The sequence below is a fragment of the Lates calcarifer genome, linkage group LG5, assembly GCF_001640805.2.
Source record: "Lates calcarifer isolate ASB-BC8 linkage group LG5, TLL_Latcal_v3, whole genome shotgun sequence".
Lineage (NCBI taxonomy): Eukaryota > Metazoa > Chordata > Actinopteri > Centropomidae > Lates > Lates calcarifer.
Genome location: NC_066837.1, coordinates 965,701 through 985,375, shown reverse-complemented (window position 1 = coordinate 985,375; position 19,675 = coordinate 965,701). Strand labels below are relative to the sequence as shown.

The 19,675-nt window shown below is 42.6% G+C and overlaps 4 non-coding genes and 1 pseudogene across 4 annotated transcripts; 3 read left to right on the top strand and 2 right to left on the bottom strand.

The window, feature by feature from the left end:
- Positions 1 to 2,857: 2,857 nt before the first annotated feature.
- On the bottom strand, positions 2,858 to 2,929 carry trnap-ugg (transfer RNA proline (anticodon UGG)). The gene has a single exon. It is a non-coding gene; the product is annotated as a tRNA-Pro (tRNA).
- Positions 2,930 to 14,325: 11,396 nt separating this feature from the next.
- On the top strand, positions 14,326 to 14,397 carry trnap-agg (transfer RNA proline (anticodon AGG)). Its single transcript has one exon. It is a non-coding gene; the product is annotated as a tRNA-Pro (tRNA).
- A 409-nt stretch (positions 14,398 to 14,806) lies between these two features.
- trnap-ugg (transfer RNA proline (anticodon UGG)) lies at positions 14,807 to 14,878 on the top strand. The gene has a single exon. It is a non-coding gene; the product is annotated as a tRNA-Pro (tRNA).
- A 316-nt stretch (positions 14,879 to 15,194) lies between these two features.
- Positions 15,195 to 15,266, top strand: trnap-ugg (transfer RNA proline (anticodon UGG)). Its single transcript has one exon. It is a non-coding gene; the product is annotated as a tRNA-Pro (tRNA).
- A 1,675-nt stretch (positions 15,267 to 16,941) lies between these two features.
- On the bottom strand, positions 16,942 to 17,827 carry LOC108874641 (free fatty acid receptor 2-like; annotated as a pseudogene).
- Positions 17,828 to 19,675: the final 1,848 nt, after the last annotated feature.

The window sequence follows — 19,675 nt, the reverse complement described above, 5'->3', positions numbered from 1 at the left end:
CTTAGTTTTTTAAGATAATTGGTTTATTTTCTGTGTTGTGTTTTTACTGTTGTGTTCCATTGTAAACTATTTGCAGTGTGCATTGTACAACTTTCAAAATAAAAGACCTCTGTGGTGTCACAAGTCACCCACAGATTCCTGCACTTGCTGTCAAAAATAACCACCTGAAGATATCACATCGCCACCACCACCCTCATCACCATGATCATCTGCTTTAATCTGGACAGTTTTCAACATCACCTCCATACATACTCCTCTACAAAATGTAATTTTTATTTATTACATTTCACCTTTATTTAATGTGTTTTTACTTTAATGTTCCTCATTTTCCCTCCAGCCTCTGCAGCAGTTTCTCTGAATTACATGTAATCCATTAATTATTCATAGTGAGTTATTTTATTATGAAAATAAAAACATTAGCCAAACACTATCATGAGCGTGATTGTATTTATGTTCAGAACGAGTAAATACTGAGAGACAGAGAATATTTTAAATATTCATTCTTCTTCTATATTTTATTATTAAATGTGTGGATGATGATGATGATGATGATGATATTATATGAAATACACAGATACACATGAGAGATGAATCTGATTTAATCAACAGAAACACAATGAAACCTGAGCTCAGGACAAAAGCTGAGTGAAATATGTGAATGTGCTGATCGTGGGGAGTGGAGGAATGAAAGGAGGCAGTGGAAGGGAGGAGGGGGGAGATGGGAGGAGGAGGGGGGAGACAGGGGGAGGCGGTTGAGGTGGTTGATGTTTCTTCATGAAATAGAGCCTGAGCGACAGAACAAAGGTGGATTCCTCTTTATTCTCAAATTAGAGCAGCTGGGCTCTTTTCCCTGAGGAGCCCCATGAATAGATTATTGGACCGCTGACACTGAAAGAGAGACAAAACACCCCCCGCCCCTCCCTCCTCACCCCAACCACCAGCCCTGCCCCCACCTCCCCCCTCTGCTGCTGCAATAATCAGACTGACCCCCCCAAAATAAAAACCATGAGGACCTGGTCTGGAGCAGGTTTAAGGTCCAGATGAAGAAAAATAAAAACCTCATGTTTCCTCTCTGACTTTACTGAAGAAAAACCTGCAACAGAAAAATAAACAAACTACAGATGCTGAATCAGCTGGACCATTAATACACTGTAAAATATCACAGACAGGTAGAAGAGTGAGACTCACCTGGAGGAGATGAAGAGGAAGTTCAGTCTTCACCTGCTGTGGATGAATATCTGTGGAGCTGAGGTTCATCATCCATCATCAACTCTGAAGCAGAGATGAGATCAAATAAAAGACAATAGATAGTAACAGAAATATACAGAGACAGTGAGAGTTAGTGAAGAAGTGACAGAACTAAAAGTGAAACAGTGACTGAAGCTCTCGGTGAGTCAGGAAAACACTGCTTCAGGATTTGTGGGTAAATATCTGCTGATGCTGACGTGAAACTAACAGAAGAACAAAGAGCTGCGTTTAATGCTGATGCTGATGAACTGGCTTCAGGTGAATCCAGCCTCTCTTCAGCATTACTGAAGAACTGCAAGAGGGTCAGAGTGAGGTCAGACCTGGACCGGCGTCACCACCCAGAGCCCGAGAGGTGGATAAAACCGTGGGTGTGGGGGTTTGATACTCTGATGTGTCAGCCTCACTCCTCCTCTGCTGGTTCCATCGCTCCAGACGTTCAGGTCCAGTGACTCCATGTGAACACACTCACACCCGAAATGTTGAAAACTGTGAATCAGAGAAACGATCAGTGTCGTTCACACGGGAACTGATCAGCTGACGTGTTTTATCAGACGGGGAGTCACAGATGGAAACAGCAGCTGCTTCTGCCGGACACCAGGACACTTCACTGCACCTCTGAATCATGGGTCATTTCAGTTTCAGTAATAATCAGACTGCTGATATAAGACGACGTCAGACTGAAGGTGGGTTCAGAGATGATCTCTGACCTTCCTCCTCCTGCTCCTGGCTCGTGACCTTTGACCTCCTGAATGCTTAAGATTACTCTGTTATAACCTGACTCCTTCAGACTTCAGTCCTGATGTGGTGACACCTGAGGTCACTGTAACATCGACCGTGGTTCAGGTTCAGGTTCAGTCATTTCATCATCAGGCCCAAACATGAACGTCAGGATCGACGAACAGGTCTTATAGTGACATACTGGTCGTGGACTAACTTGTAGACTGAATAAAGTGATGTGGTGACAGAAGATAAAAAACCATCAGACCCTCTTTAATGAGCAGCTGCTGTTGTTTCAGCCTGTGTTTGTCCAGTCCAAGTGTTTAAATGTTGTGTTAACTCGAGCAGCAACAGGCTGCGTTATTTCATGTGTTTGGATTCTCCCATCTTGGAGTTGGATGGAGAGGTGGTGCGATGGTCGGGGATTTTTGTAGACACTAATTATTCTCTGATGATATCATGAAGAAGATAACGAAATGATTCCTGTATGAGGTGATACCACTCCCAGAATCTGCCTCCTGTAACACCCCTGTTTCAGACTGAGTGTGCGTTGTGACCTTTGACCCCTGCAGCTCTTTAAATCGTGGGAGTTAATGAACTGAACATCATCCAGCTGCATCCTCCTCCTCCCTGTGTGAACCCAGGTTCAGCAGCTCTGAGATCAGCTCCTTGTTCTGTCTGAAAACTTCCCGCCGGCGTTATAGAAGGACCGGACGTTTCCAAACAAACTGAATCCTCGAAGCAGCGGCGAAGGTCGGCCAGGTAATGACTCTCATTCACTCAGTGGAGTCAGAGTTTAACAGTCCTGATCCACTCCAGTTTTAATTCACTGTTTCAACAAGAACTTCACTGACAGAGAAACATTAAAGACTAAACAGCAGGTTTCTGTCTGGGGCTCGTCCGGGATTTGAACCCGGGACCTCTCGCACCCAAAGCGAGAATCATACCCCTAGACCAACGAGCCACAGAGACAGAGAAGGAGAAGGTGGAATAACTTCAGCTCAGATCATCAAAGCGTCTCTTCTCTGCGAGGACATTTTGTTTAAGCAGAACATGTTTGTATCTCTGAGCCTGAAGTCTTACTGTGTTAGAGGAACTCCAGCAGCAGCGGAGTCTCCTCCTCCGGCCTCTGTTTACTGACACTGCCTCTCTGTCCTCCGGCTGTTTGAGCTGGACGTCATTAGATGAAGCTGCTCTTTGCTTTGTGAAATGAAGCAGCTCTGCAAACAGCAGCAGAACCTCACTGGATTTACTGATGCTCATGTGACGTGAGTTCAAAACCCTCTGAGTTTTCAGACTGTCAACAGAGGCTGTAACAGTCTGATTAACTTTATTCTCTCCGTCTGATTTAAACACCTCAGTCTGTCTGAAGACGTCTTCATATCGTTTGGAATATTTTTCTTGTTTAACTGCTGCTGAACTACTGTAGTTTGTTCTGTGTTCATACAAATCCCACACAGACTGTCAGACATTCAAAAAGGTTCAATACTCCATCTGATCCAACAAGAACACTTCAGACCTGATCTTCTGAAATTCAGTTTTCTGAATGAAGTAGAGGTTAATTAAATGTTACTGACACAGACCAGCGAACACACCTGCAGCGTTTACAGGTGAGGCGCTGCTCGTCTGTTTGACTGACAGGATACTGACTGCACAACATCTGTTTACGATCGAGTGACAGCGCCCTCTGGTGGTAAATATGACAGAGACACAGGAGGAAGTCAGGTGAACGCAGAGTTCAGACTCCGGTAACTTCACCAGCTCAGCTCAGGTGGTTCAACAGTTCAACACATGAACCAAAACACAAAACGGACAAACAAAAGATCCACCTGTTACTCACACTTTAACATGTATTTTATATGTTCTATGTTCCTCTGATCTGCAGACGGATGATTTTAATCAGCTGACCTCTCATCAGAAATCTGTTTGTTTTCTGTTTTGAAAACAGGAAGAACACTTCAGGTCGTTTGGGTTGAACTTGGCTGGATACAGACTTTGAATAGAAACACCTGTGCTGTGACTGATTACCTGGGCACAGACAGATGATGTCATCCTGCAACCAGGAAGTGCCTCTATGTGTCTCTCTGGAGAGCATGGATAAGTAACGTGGACTGGAAGTTATCTACACTCACTTCTATTGGAAGCTAAATAGATGATAAACACTTCTACAAGAAGGACCAGTTAATGTTGAGACACTTGGTGCTTTTCTCTGTCTCAGCACTCGCCTTAAACTTTCCCAACACCCAAACAATGCTAACGCAGATTAGCCGTGTGAAGAATAAATCACATGACAGGCTTGTTCTTAATGTTTGTACTTTTTCACTTGGTTTCGTGATGTTCTGACTTTGTTTTCAGGTATCAGAAAACATCCAAATTCCAGCCTGAAAATCACGGTGACTGGAGTTACAGGGTCAAAGGACGACAGTTATTTGTTTCCTCCCTCAGTGGAAACTCGCTGCAGGCCTGAGGACTGACGCTCTTCCTGGAGCTCACTTTTCAGCCATGTTGGTTGTTTCGGGGCTTTTTAAAATTGCGGCTGTGGTTTGTGGAGGTTGGTGTTTAGTTTTCTTTTTGCCACAGTCCTGCACATCAGGACCTACAGTGGCCTGCTCCTCGTTAGGTTTTTCAACCTTTTTAAAATAATGTCTAGTGTAGTTTAAACTTTTCATCCATTACTGGAGTTTTCTTCATTTACATGACGTTAAAAGTTTGGAGCTGCTGATGTCTTCTCTCCAAACAAACATAAACCTTGATCTGTGTAAAGTGACACAGAGTGAGTGTATAAGATAAGAAGCTGTTCCCTCCTCACCTCCAGTTTCACATCAGCTGATGTTGACTCTCGCGGTTTGATGCAGCCACATCAGGAATTTTCTCAGCGTGCGGCAGAGGAAAACTTGGCGAAACCCCATCATCTGTTCCTGTTCGTTTTCACGCCTTCTGCAGCATCTGAAGGAAACACACAGCTCAGAGTATCTGTGTCATGGCACAGCAGGAGGAAACCCCTGTTCACTCCTCTCTCCTCTGCTGCTTTACATTTGTTTGTGTTCTCTTACTTTAACAATGGGAAATATGTTTTAAATGCACAATATGTAAACAATAAGAAAAGTTTAATGACACTGTGAAGTAGGGCGGGATCATGGGAGTTGTTGTCTTCACCATCAGGATTCAGTCGTTCAGGTTTTTGCTGAGAACTGAATTCTCCTCAGAGGTCTCCTCCTCTTCAAAACAAACAGAACCAGTGATTTAAACCAGTAACAACACTGAATAAAACATTAAAAACGAGTTTCTCAGATGCAGTTTCTCTGATATCTTCAGATCCAGATGTCTGATGACTAAAATCCTTCATCTGGTTAAAATAGAAACAACCTAAAAACAACCAGGATCTATAAAAATGAGGCTAAAAACTGGATAAAAACTCAGTTTTGATGCTTTGATGTACAAAGGGGATGTGATGCTATCGACAGGCGACCAAATGAAAATGTAAAATTGCTGGAAACATTTGGGATAATGTGAGAACACAACAACATTTAGACCTTTTTATTGAAGAAAAGTTACAGAATAAACCTTTAAAAGAAACGGATCCCATTTTCTTCTCATTAACATAATGGTTTCTTTTAGTAGCAACTACACGATGAACAGTTTAAGATTTGGTTGTGTTTCGTAGAACTTGGTTTTGGCCCTGGTTGCCTGAACAAAACTGTAGACTGGTCTTAGGATGTGGTCCCAAGTTCTGAGTTCTGCAGCTCGTACACCCACCATCTACAAGAACACAGTACATGTGGGACTGGAGATGGAGTTGTGTTTTGTACTCGTTATGTGTTGCACATGTGTCCTCTCAGACTCTCACTCTACTTGGATTTATGAAGGGAACATAGAGTTTTTACCACTAACTACAGCTGCTTGTTCATTTGTAGCAGTCGCTGGTATTAAACCTTCTGACCTGACTCTTCCATCTGAAACTAACAACACACACTCAACCAAAATAATTGCCCAATCTGTACGTTATGCACTCAGAATACCACAAGTTCTTTCTCTGCTTTGTTCTGGTGTCCCTCTGCGCTCTGTGTTGGCAGCAGCTCAGATTATCATTATGCAGACTCACTGGGAAGACAAGCCCACCATCCCCAGAGGTGCTGTGGTCAAACTAATGTGCTGAACTGAATGTAACAGCTGGAAAAAGACCAGTTTGGTCGGCTGGACTTGTGGGCTGCCAAGAACTGAAACCGGTTCAGGATCTGTCAGTCCAATCTGAAATGACAAGGTTCAAATGAAATGAATTGAATCAGTAGGATCCATGTAGGCTCCGCAAAAACCTCAAAATATGTCAGACTTCAGCACCAAACTTCCTGCTTAGCTGTGTTTATTCCTTATCCTCGTTTCAGAGTGTAGAATTGGTGGTTGCCTCAGGGCGGCACAGGAGGATCTCTTCCAGTCACCAAACTACAACGTTCCAACATTCACCGCTGTAGTTACACCTCAGCACGTCCAACTGTAACAACTTTACCAACTTCTAATCAAGGTTTTATATTAACGAGACAAACTGAATTTCTGGTTTGCTGTGTTTCCAAGACACTTTTAGCCTAGCTTAGCATAAAGCATAAAGGCTGGAAGCAGTGGGAAACTGCTCAACTCCAACAAACTCCATCAACTCCAAGTCTGTTTTATATGTTGTATGTTGTTCATTGAAGAGTTGTGGAATTCAGAGAGTAAAAAAGAGACATTGTGGTTTTAGCATTAGTTAGCAATGATGCTACTTGTTGACCAACAACCGCTGGGAGCAGTGACTGCATCTCTAGTCCTGAACTGGTAGTGGGGTTTGTCAGGTTTGAGCTCTGTCCTAACTCTGCTGTCGACTGAATCCATGTGACTGAGGACCTGCCTGTGAGCTAACAACCTTATAACCAAGTGTTTTAATCAAAAGTCTAATAAGGTAAGAGGAAGGCTAACGTTTTCCCCTGCTTTCAGTCTTTGTGCTAAGCTAAGCTAATCTGTGTCAAAGCTGAAAAATCCTCAGGAATTAGATTTTGACAGATTTCCAAAGTGATACTGATTCTGGATTCACATCCCTAACCTCCTCTGACAGGCGTAAATGGAATGAACGATCATGTCCTGAAGGAGTTTCAGGTGTGACCTCAGGTAACCCCAGCTGTCAGAGGACAATCTGAAAGAAATTATAGTAATTCATAGCACAGACACACCCCTGCCGGAGACAGATTCATCAACTGACAGTCAGCTGTTCACCGTGTTTCCTTTTCCTCCTGAATCAGAGCTCAAACTGTCTTTGAGCCTCCCACAGGCAGCACACACACTCAGACACACACCTTCCTGACTCCTCCAGTATAATGAAGACGAGTGGAGGGGTAGAAATGTTAACTTAATAAAAGGGGAGAATCGACCTTCTGTCCTCCCTAAGGATGCGTATCCTTCCCAGAATGCACTGTGGTCGTGGACACAAGCCCTCTCTCTGTGCCGGCGTTCCCACCATCAGGAATCACATGATGGAGTTACTGCGTGGGAACTGAGAGCTGCAGACACACTAACACAGGAATAACCTGAACGCACCACACACAGGCTCAGTGTTTACAGCAGAGTCTGCAGCTGCTGCTGCGGTGCCCTTCAGCAAGGCGCCTCACCACACTGCTAAAACCTTACAGAGAAGAAATTCTGATCAAATTCCTTTCCTGCGTTTATCAGAATACCGTTAAAGACTCAGTAACTCGTTGCATTCGGTTCTCTACATCACATATGTAGCTCTGTAACCTTCAGGCGACCAGGCCACTGGTTCTCTCTGGATCATCGGGACAGGTTCCTTCACTCAGGTCCTGTGTTTACAGAGGTGAAGAACAAATGGGAGAGAACAAAACTGAGAACCAATTAGAGAAACAGCAAATGAGACCAAGACAAGAGAGAGAACCAGAGAGAACCAGTGACAGAACCTGTAATAGAACCAATAAGAGAACCAGAGAGAGAACCAGTAATAGAATGAGTAATACAATCAATAATAGAATCAATAATAGAACCAGAGAGCGGTCCGTCTCCTCGGTCAGAGCAGCAGGGAGCTGAGCTGCTGCAGAGTCAGGAGCTGCAGTCTGTTGCAGTCTGTTGCAGTTGTTGTTGTGACTGAAGTTCCATGATAATAAATGTGGATCTGTTGCAGTGATGACCTCATTCTGCTTGTTCTAGGAAAAGAGGAAAAAAACATGAAGCTCAATAGTTTGGTTGTTTCCTCACAGCGAGGAGACGAACACAGAAAAACAGTTTGGACTGTGTGAGAGACAGAGACAGAGAATATGCAGGAATGTGCTGTAATTATGCAGCAAGATGCTTTGATCCAGCTGGAAGTGTCCACTGTGGAGCTCTGGGACACTTTGTCTTCCTATGCTTGTCTCTCTCTTTCTTTCTACTCTTCCCCAGAATCAGTTCACTGTCAGAGAATCAACCAGTTTTTTTGATTTGATGATTTCAGACTCATTTGTTTGATTACTCTCACTAGTGCAGCTTACACATGAATGAGATGACTCGCAATAAAAACCCAAAGTAGAAGCAGAAGGAACAAAGAAAGACACTTAGTCCTGGATGATTATGCAACGAGGTGCAGGTGAGGAGAGATGAGGACAGGACGCGAAAACACAAGGGACACAACAAGGAAAGTCTTTTCAAAATAAAACAGGAAATAACACAAAGTCCAGGGACGTCACACCTTTCCACGTCACCTGGTCAGAGCAACCCATAACGTAAGAGTACGACTGGAGTACAGGACTCGAGTAAACAGACACTTCCAGTGGCCTTAAAGAAACTTTAAGTTGTGTCCTTAACAAGCTCACACCTCATTCACACCATCAGATCTACATACACACATCGTCACATCAGAACCTTCACACCCTGTTTTCAGCAGAAAACCCCAGTTTTTCCTGTTTCCACAGAGAAAGCAGAGCGAACAAGCTGTTGGATCATCGGCAGCGAGTTCTGCTAATTACCACCAGATGTTTGGCTCCTGAAATCTGCATGACTCTCACACACACACACAAACACACTTACTAATGTGTGTCACAGACAATCACTTAACAGGCGACTGTGTTCACATCCAGGAAAAAAAAAGCTGAGAGGAGAAGACATCCGTTTTCTAAATGTCAGGAGGAGAATGAGGGTTTCTTACTTGTTCGCCTGCCATTTTTATTTGGGTCGAGGATCTGGACTCGCCTTTTGTACCCGCTGGGATTTTAAGAAAAAACTTCATTGGACAGAATATTTTTCATACCAGCTGGACAAGCTTTAGTCTAGACCAGCGGTTTCCAACCTTGTTGGCTTGTGATTCCTCGAAATTAGGTCATGTCCATTTGTGACCCCTCATCACAGGTTACGGCCTCAGACATGAAGATTATTTTCCCTTCTCACTGCAGGAGCTGAAGAGGTGAAAATATTAGAGAAAAGTTGATTTTGTAGAAGAGCATTTCCTCTTTTTTCCCATCATTTAACCATCATGTGACCTCTCAGATTTATTGTCTTCACAGGTTTGGAACCACCATCAATAATAGCTCTTTAAATACAAACACAGCTGTGGATGGTGACGGATTAATAGAGTTACTGAAATAAAAACATTAAATGACAGTAAAAGTTTACATTCTCTGACTGAGCAGCCTGACTCAGACTCATCAGTTCAGATTTCAGGGACCAGCTCAGGTCCAGAGCTGAGCCGAGTGATGCTGTCCACACCCAAACATCTCACCAAATCTGACCCACATTACTCCGGCTCTGCCACTTACAACAGCTCTCCGTTCATTTTTAAACACAACTTCAGCTTTCAGTTTTTAAATATAATAAATAAAACAAACAACAAAAACAGAGGATCTGTGTGTGGAAACTGCAGTTCCACTCCTGTTTGGTATTTTGTAGAAATCCAGTGTTTTGTTTGGGTTTATTATCGTAACAGTATTATTCACAAATATGTGTGGAGGCTTGTTAAACTGTATCTCAGTCTCATATTTACAGCCTTTTGTGAACATTCACAGTTTATCTGCCAAGTCTGAATCCACATTTACAGATTTTTATTTCTACAACACCAAATCACAACAGACACTCGAGGTCTACGCTGCACTCTTTAGATAATATTTACAGAGACAGACCCCACAGTTCCACCATGAGCAGCACTAGGCGACAGTGGAGAGGAAAACTTCCTTTAAGAGGCAGAAACCTCGAGCAGAACCAGACTCAGGGTGGGCGGCCATCTGCCTCGACTGGCTACAGATTCCATGTAGAGATGTGAGTAATATCAATAATAGTAATGATAGCTATAAATAACGACAGTTATACTAGTAATAGCAGTGAGACTACCAATAACACTGATAAATTAGAAATGTAAGAACAGCCGTCGAGCAGGATTGTGGGAGCAGCAGGAGCCAAGACATCACAGATCAGACTCTACAGCTCCAGAGGCAGAAAGAGAAGAAGATCCTGTTTCAGAGCTCTCCACACGTCTGCTTCAATAATACCCCATCATTCTGACAGTCTACTGTCTCTTGGCCGTCAGCACCATTATCACGCCACATGATCACCAACTGACCAACAGTTTCTGATCAGACCTGTTTCCTGCCTCTTCACTGTGCTGCCTTCAAGTCATTAGGAGGAGTCAGAGAGTGAAGAGTTCAAGAGAGAAACAGGTACAATCATGAAAATATTCCTGTGACATTGTGCGTCTGTTATTTAGGTTTATGAGGCTGTTTAATGTAATTCTAAAGATGCAGGTGTGAAGGGCTCCTCAGTGTCTGTAAATACAACTCACGTCAGAACATGAAGAACATGGAGGCTGTTTCTGTTCTGTGATGTGTAAAAGTATGAAGCTGTGTGTCACAGAAAATGCAGGTTTGGAGTTCACATCATATTTTAGCCAACACCCCGAAAACCAGAGGAACACACACAGCTGTTTCCTGACCGGCCTGGTTCACTGAGGCAGTGAGTCATACTGCTCAAACATTAGACATGACACTGTGTATACATTTACATTTACAGCACTTACTCTGACTCCAACAGAGTTTGGACACTTCAACTTTAGCGAAAAGAAAAGAAGAAAAGACAAAAAGCCGCCTGCCTCTTGTCCTGAAAAATCCTCAGTCAGGAGGCCACATCAGGAACCAGAATATTTTGTGGGTATCGTTTTTCCACTTTGGACAAATACACCAGACAAAAATTTATGTGCAACGATTCAGTCTCTATATGAAAAAATCTTTTTTATTTGACCAGCTCCTTCGTGTGTCTCAATCAGTAAAGAGTTGTGTATGAGACAATAAGACACGCACAGCAGACTCTGGTTTCTGCAATAAGTGAGGAAAGAAAAACAACAATCTGTGAATCGATAGCATAACCACAATCTTCAAACATTCCCAAGCTCATAAACCATATTCTTGCAGTGGACTGTTTCATGGCTTTCGAATGCAACAACATAAATCACGTTCTGTATCGCAGTGTTCAGACTTGCAGCCCACAGCCAAACAAAACTGTTTAAGGACGACTCCGTCTCACATGACACAAGTTATTTTCACCCTTTGCTCATGTCTCCACTCATGAATTTTGAGTTTACAGTCGCACATCTTGATCACATTTTTCTTTCTGCTGCCCGACTAAACAGAGCAGGGGGGCGTGGGGCATCCCTGGATCGGAGCGCAGCCAATCTCTACGTCTAATTGGAGGAGATTGCTGAGGGGACTTTGTAGCTGCAGCATTCCTGCATGATAGAAATGTATTACAGGGCTGAGACAAGGCCTGGGAATGGAGCCAAAGGTTTTGGGTGGGGTGGTGGTGAGGGGGAGGAGGTGGGTGGGGGGTGTCTGGCAGCCATCCTAACAAAACCATTCTCATTCATTTTAAAATGTTCAATCCTCCTCAAACAAACCCCAGAGCAATCCCTCACATAACTTTATACAGCTGCATTACAGGCGCAATGACAAAATACTGCTGTCAGACACACACCACATATACACCATGTTAACAGTGCAATTTGCAAAGAATGAAGGATATAATACTTATTTTCTCATTGACTCTTAATGTATTTTTGAAATCGTCATGCGATGGGATTTTAAGATGTTCCAAGGGCCCAATAAGTGTCATGCAACTCAGTCAACACGTCAATGATCATGTCAGCTTTTATTTTGAGGAAGGAAAAAGTGAAACCGCAATATTGCAGTTAGGTGGTTTTTCCACGACAACAGCAAACAGTGTAATGACAGAGGGTTGGGCCGGAGCCTGGCATCATAACACCGATCCCCGGGGAGGAGAATAGAGCCGTTATTGTCTGAAGAGGCTTTCAATTATTCATAAGGCTGATCCATGAGGCTGCAGAGACCCCCGCCCCATTCCTCAGCATCTCATCAAGGCAACTTAGTTTTTTCCTTCATTTTGCTTCTTCCATTCCATATTTTGGTCGATTTTTTCCCCCATTTGCTAGTGATGGAAACTGGACACACTGCGCCAGAGTAACACACATTTCTGATGTTTGAATTGAGGGAGGTGTGTCCGACAGTTTCTTTAACCTTCTGATGATCATGCTCTCTTTGGGCAGGTGAAAGTGGGAGGAGACAATTTTAAAGTGTCTCTCCACCACTCAGTCTCCAACAGCAGGCTTTTCACTTCACTATTAAACATGGACATTCAGCAGCTGTAAACACTTTTGCCTTCAGACACAGTCAGACGAGACGTTTCATGTTTGTTTCAAGCGTCAATATCACTCTTTCCATCTACATGAAAATAGACCACACAAACAGTTTGTCCAGCAAGTATCAAAAGATGAATGAAGGGAGGAGAAATTCTCATGAAACAAACTGTTGATCTGTGACACAGAAAAACTGGCAGACAAAGAAAAGAATTATGACAAAAAGAATAAAGAAACCAATGTAACTAAAAGAGCAAGGTAACAAAAAGGGAGGCTGCAGAATGAGAGCAGAGCTCACCTGGCCCAGGTGAGGATCATACAGCTAACGAACGATCAGCTCCTGCAGCACACATGAAAACAACAGTGCCAGGTGGACAGGTCGTCACAATGAGTCAAGTCAAAACACAAAACAAAACAGTGGCACTGCACAGAGAACAAAAGATGCCAAAGGAAAAGAGCATGTGACTTATTATACAGTCCAGCTCATGGACAACTTCAGGCCTTTTAAAATATTTCCTCACCCACTGGATGGTTGTTGTTTCTGATCTTCATGGCATCAACATTGACCTGTTTTATTCAAACCTTCACATTTAGAGTCCTGACCACAGTTGCATTGTGAAAAGGTCACAGATCCTCAGGAGACCATCACGTCAGCAGACAGGAAGATGAGGCGCTGTGAGCAGAGTTAACCCAGGGGAATTCTGGATAACACTCGGTCGATCCTGTAGGACTGATTAGCAGCTTCTCATCAGACAGAAGCACAATAAACTGGACTCTGTGTTTATTAATGCGCTCATGTTGTCTCACTGACTTTTTTTTATCTGACCTTAAGACTGCTCAGGGAATAAGTTCTAGTTGTGAATATTAAGGATTCTCTATACAAGACTCAGTAAAACTCTTGATGGAATCAGCCTCTCGGTTCAGAGCACAGCAGTGAGTCCTGGTCTGAGCTCGGTGGTCTGGGTCTATGATTCATGCTTTGGGTGTGAGAGGTCCTGGATATAAATCCCTTCATGAGAACACCCACTAAGACTCTGTGTGAGTCTTTGATGCACTGTGACGCTGCTGGCAAAACCCAAGAATGATCTCACACAGTTTGTAGCTGACATGCAGTATGTTCCTTAAATAACTTCACATATTTCATGTTTCTTATTTGGGAGGACGGCAAAGAGAACCAGCTCCTCCTCCATAAAATAACATTCATCACAGCATCAGTTCAGGCGAGCGAACTGAAGAGTGTAACACATGGAGAGAAAGTGTTAGCGTCGCTTGTTCAAAGTGATATGCATAAGTTTTTACCCAAATTCTTACTGGATGACCTCTTCCATGTCTTGGCTCGTTGGTCTAGGGGTATGATTCTCGCTTTGGGTGCGAGAGGTCCCGGGTTCAAATCCGGACGAGCCCATGAAGTAATTAGTTCTGTCTTTGACTCTGGTGTTGTTCTTACATGACAAATTACACAGGTACTTTCCAGAAAGCAGCTGGATGGTGGTTCTCCTATACAAGAACGAGCTCTTTAGTCAAGTTTATCATAAAGACTGGAGACGGAGGGAAACAGCTGGTTCAGTTCTGTCAAAGAGAAGTTAAAAGAAACTATACAGACTTCTTTGTATCTATAACACTGTTTCAGCTTAAATTCAACACTTTCTGAAGATTTCTTGTCCTGGCTCATCAGTCTAGGGCTGAAGTTATGGCACCTAGTTGCCCAGCTTTCTTGTGGCTCGTTGGTCTAGGGGTATGATTCTCGCTTAGGGTGCGAGAGGTCCCGGGTTCAAATCCCGGACGAGCCCTGTTATCTGTCTGTCAGTTGAGGTACTTGTATGATAAAACAGTCTCTACTGATTCTCTCTCAGAGACCAATATACAAAAGGATGGTAAAGAAACACTAATTGAGTTTTCCAGATACATCCAGGAGCTGTTCATTTCAGTTTAGCATAAAGTCTGGAAGCAGAGGGACATCTGTTTCTGTCAAAGTTTAAAGTTGCTCAGTCAGTCTAGAGTTATTCATGTGGTGTTTGTCTCCACCTGATGAATCTCAGTCTGGTATTCCCTCTGTTTTAGCTCTGTGTTTGGTCTCCTCCTCCTGAGGTTTTTTTTTTTACAGCTGTTTCTCTGAGAACAGCTGTCTGAACTCACTTTCTGACAATAATGAGGACACTTTGAGGGATGTTATTCCACTTACCGACCATGTTTTGTTGTGGCTCGTTGGTCTAGGGGTATGATTCTCGCTTTGGGTGCGAGAGGTCCCGGGTTCAAATCCCGGACGAGCCCATGAAGTAATTAGTTCTGTCTTTGACTCTGGTGTTGTTCTTACATGACAAATTACACAGGTACTTTCCAGAAAGCAGCTGGATGGTGGTTCTCCTATACAAGAACGAGCTCTTTAGTCAAGTTTATCATAAAGACTGGAGACGGAGGGAAACAGCTGGTTCAGTTCTGTCAAAGAGAAAGTTAAAAGAAACTATACAGACTTCTTTGTATCTATAACACTGTTTCAGCTTAAATTCAACACTTTTCTGAAGATTTCTTGTCCTGGCTCATCAGTCTAGGGCTGAAGTTATGGCACCTAGTTGCCCAGCTTTCTTGTGGCTTGTTGGTCTAGGGGTATGATTCTCGCTTTGGGTGCGAGAGGTCCCGGGTTCAAATCCCGGACGAGCCCTCAAGGTAACAAGTTCAAGCTTTGCCTTTGATGTTTATCTGTTAGGTTCTTTAACAGCAAACTACACAGGCACTTTCCAAGCAAAAGCAATTATAAAGAACACCTGAACCCTAATGGAGTTCTCCAAACTGACCACATTCTTTAGAAACCTTTCATGGGAAGTTCAAGACACATCCAGGAGCTGTTCAGTTTATCTTAGCATAAACACTGGAAGCAGAGGGAAATCTAGTCCTGTTGAAAAGATGCGGAGGCACTGCATTGTATCATTGTTGAGATATTTTTACACCTGAGTTCGAAAAATCAGTGCCAACGTGTTTTGCAAATAAATAAAAGATTGTAAAGAAATAACCTGTTGAGATCTCCAAATCTGGATCAAAGTCGCCTGTTTAGCCCAGCTAAGGTTGGAAGATAAGAAGCAGAAGAAAACAACTTACCCAGGTTTGTCAAAATGAAGCAATAGCAAGCAGGACGTTGTTCAACATAGCTTGTTGGTCTAGGGGTAAGATTCTCGCTTTGGGTGCGAGCGGTCTCAGGTTCAAATCCTGGGCGAGCCCTTGCTAAGAGGAGTTTATGGAGGTCTTGTAGCACAGTTCTCCATCTATCCTAAGATCTTGCATGGACTGTTTATGAGAAGACCTGTTTAATCTAGGATTATAAAAAAGACTGGATGTTAAGGAAGATAGTTAATCTAACTTGTTGCTTGGACAGAAGGAGCAGTTTCCTCGGCCTCCAGTCTTTTTCAGTGAAACAATAAACAGTCACAAACCAAAATGTCAACAAGTCCTCCAACCTGAACAACCCTACCCTCGATTATGATCCATAGGAGAGTACCAGCAGCAGATGTACTGGTTCTTTGCTGTCAGACTTGGGGCTGAAAAGTACAACAAAGACAGAAAAATAGGTGCAAATGTTTGATAATAAATAATGAGCCACAGTTTTGCATTTTACAGAGAAGAGGAGACTGTTCATGTTGACACTGCATTTATTACTTTATTGCCACTGTTCAGTTTCCTTCAAGTATAAAGGTGGAACATGTGTTATATACAAATCTCTGTTTCTTCTGCAAACTTAATTCACTTGATTCTCCGTCTCATTTTTATTTGTGCTGCAGGTTTTTCGGTGATGTTGTTTTTCATATTGTATATTTAACATTTAACAGCTCCGTCACAGCTGTACTATCACAGCAGTTAATGTTGTTTGTTTCAAGTGAGTCATGGTCAAACTAAAAAACTAACGTCACTGTAATTCAACATCACAATTGCCCTGAATTACTGTATATAATGAATTTGCATATCATGTACCTCTCAAGTTCACTGAGCCTTCCATAGAAACTATAAATGCAAAATGTAGCCTTCAGCTGAAACTCTTTATTATTTAGATGTGAATCTATGTGCTGCTGTCTGCCCACACTGTCTTTGTTGTGCTTGTAAATGGAGTGAACATTCTGGACAAGAGTTTTAGTGACTTTTCTTGGTCCTACACACTCGGTTGTTTCTTGTGTTTTGCTGATGAATATTAAAACAGTTACCACAAACTGAGCACCACTAATCATAAAAGCACCACTTTACTGCTGCCACACACACACTACAGTCAAGTTACAATAACTGTTACAGAGATACACATTCAGACATAATGCCCATAATATTAATAATGTTTATTTTTGTGTGTATTTTCCTTAGCTGGAGTGTGTGCCGTGCCTTTCTGTAACAGTGATTCCACACTTCCTGAAAATGGACTTTTCTCCAGTGCAGTGAAACTTGGACGAGGAAAAGTAGAAGATGATGGGATCAATGCAGGTGTTGAAGGCGCTGAGCAGCAAGGCGTAGTACCTCCATGTTGGGCTCTCACCCTGGAAGAAACCCACTACATGAGAGACGTTGTACGGCACCACACAGATGAGAAACACAGCCAGAGTTCCTGAGGCCATGCCGATGGCTTTCTGCTTCTGCTTCCGGGATATCATCGGCTGGCTGAACAGGATCAGGATGCAGCGCAGGTAGCAGTAAACAGAAACTACAAGGTATAAGGCAGAGCACCAAGAAGAACTCCAGACGGACTGAGAGGAGGATGTTCAGCTGGTCCTCTGTGAAGTTCTCATAACAAACACTGGAGTTGTTTTTAGCTAGCGTCGGGTGGTGCTGGATGATCAAAACAATGCTGCAGTGTGCTGCTGAGATCAGCCAGACAACAGCACTGATCACCACTGCGTACACAGGTCTACACAGCTGATGAAAGGCGACAGGGAAAGCCACTCCGATGTACCGAACCACGCTGACAGCCATCAGCAACAAGGAGCTGGTGTAGATGGTGGAGAAAAATGTGACAGTGGTGATGGTGCACAGGAAGTGGTGCAGAGTCCACTTCATGCCGACACTGCCTCGTGCATCTTGAAGGACGATCAGGAAGAGCAGGTCAGACAGCGTCAGGTTGAGCAGCAGGATGTCTGTTGGAAGAGGCTTGGAGTGGATCTTGACACTGAAGGCGTAGAGAGCGACCAGGTTGGCTGGCAGGCCAATCAGGAAGGAAATGATGTAAACTGAAAGGATGGCCTCACACACCATTGCCTCCATCACCACACTAAACCACAGGAGGAGAAAGAAACTGATCACACTGATCACAACGTATGAGAGACAACTGACCTGATAACTCTGCAGCAGGATGGAGAAGAACATTTAGTGTGTTTCTGATGAACAGAGATTATGGGGAAATATAAATCATAATCTCAAAGGAAGCCCCAGGACCACAAACCCACTTAGACCTGCCATTAATCTCAGATTAATTTATTAAATTACAGCTGATGCTGTGGTTAATACTCACCTAACAACAATATTATTATTATTTACAACAATAAACACATGGATACTGGTTTCTTTGGTTAAGTCAAAGACGTTTGATTTTAAGTCAATCGAGGCCAGGTCTCAAACTCAGATTAAAAACACCAGAAGTGAAATTTCAAAAGCAAAAGGGAACAACGTTCCGATAAATAAGGAAATTATATTTACTCACCTAGCAGGAGAAGTTTTCAAAGGCTGTGAAAAAAGGAAACAGCTGAAGTTGTGTGTTGTCTGCTTCACTGTGTCCTTCATCAATGAGTTTATAATTGAAGATGATGACACTGGTTAATATTAACTAACATGCAAAACTGCAGCTCATGTTGACTTTAATATTTTATCAGTTGATAAAGGAACGCCTCCCACTGCAGAAACTCTGAACGTGAGAATGAGAGTAAAACTAACTTTAAAAAATTTTTCTTGAGTTGTCTTTGTAATTTAGTTGAAAACTTACATTTTGATTAAATATCAATTGAATTTTTTCCTTTAGCCAAAGATTCACTTTCACTTAAAGTAAAAATATTATTTGTTATATCTGTAAAAGAAATAAATAAAATAAAATTCTGTAATTTTGTTACAAACAATATCATTAACTTCTCTCAAGCTCAACCTCTGATTTACCAGAAATAAGGACGGGAATATTTCTTCAAAACAAAATTATTTATTGTCATGTCTTTTTAAAATGTGCATCACATTTACCAGTACTAGTGAATTACTGACTGCAGTGAATGTTGTATTATTCACATTTTCAGTGTTAATATCAGTGCCACAAAACTCATTTAAATCAATTAAAGGCAGTTTGTCTCCTTTGAATCCAATCTATAAACACAACAACAAAACAAAAGAATGTTACATTACTTTGAGTCATTAGAAAAAGGTGCAATATGTGACCAGATATTGGTCTGTTGTACACAAACAGTGTAAGAAAAAAGCATTATCATTGATAGTCCAACTGAAAATCTTAAGCCGGTTTCTCCTTCTCATTTACATTTAACAGTGACCCCTCCATTAACCTGGAATGTATTTGAATACAAGCTGTAAAACACAAGAGAACACGTTGTATCCAAATGTCTTTCATTGGTTAATCCAACATTTAGAGCTGAACACTCAGACACTCAGACTCTGCCTGTCATTTTATTTGGTTTCTATCTCCATGAACATTTTCTGCAGCGCATCAGAGGTGTATTTGTTCTGTCGTTTCTCAAACCTTTAAAAACACAGGATGTCCTGAATTTTAAATATTAAATGATCAGCAGTTTTTATTTGAATTGAACTCCACAGCTGTGGCTCACACCGTCTGCCTCGTCTCCTCTCCTGCTCAGATCACCAAGTCATTTCAGAGCAAAAACCCATAAACTGGTGCAGCTGAAGTTTACGGTCCTCCCATGATGCCCTGGGGGGAACAATAAGGGCCATAACGGACCGTGGGCTTCAAAGAGCTGCCAGCACAACCAGCAATGTAATTACAAAGCTCCACTGCCTTTAAAAGCCGTTTGATGGCTGCAGATACCTGACGGCGACGGAAAGAAAGAGAAATCAGACTGCTGACTGGGCAGTTTTGATCCAGGAGATAGGTGA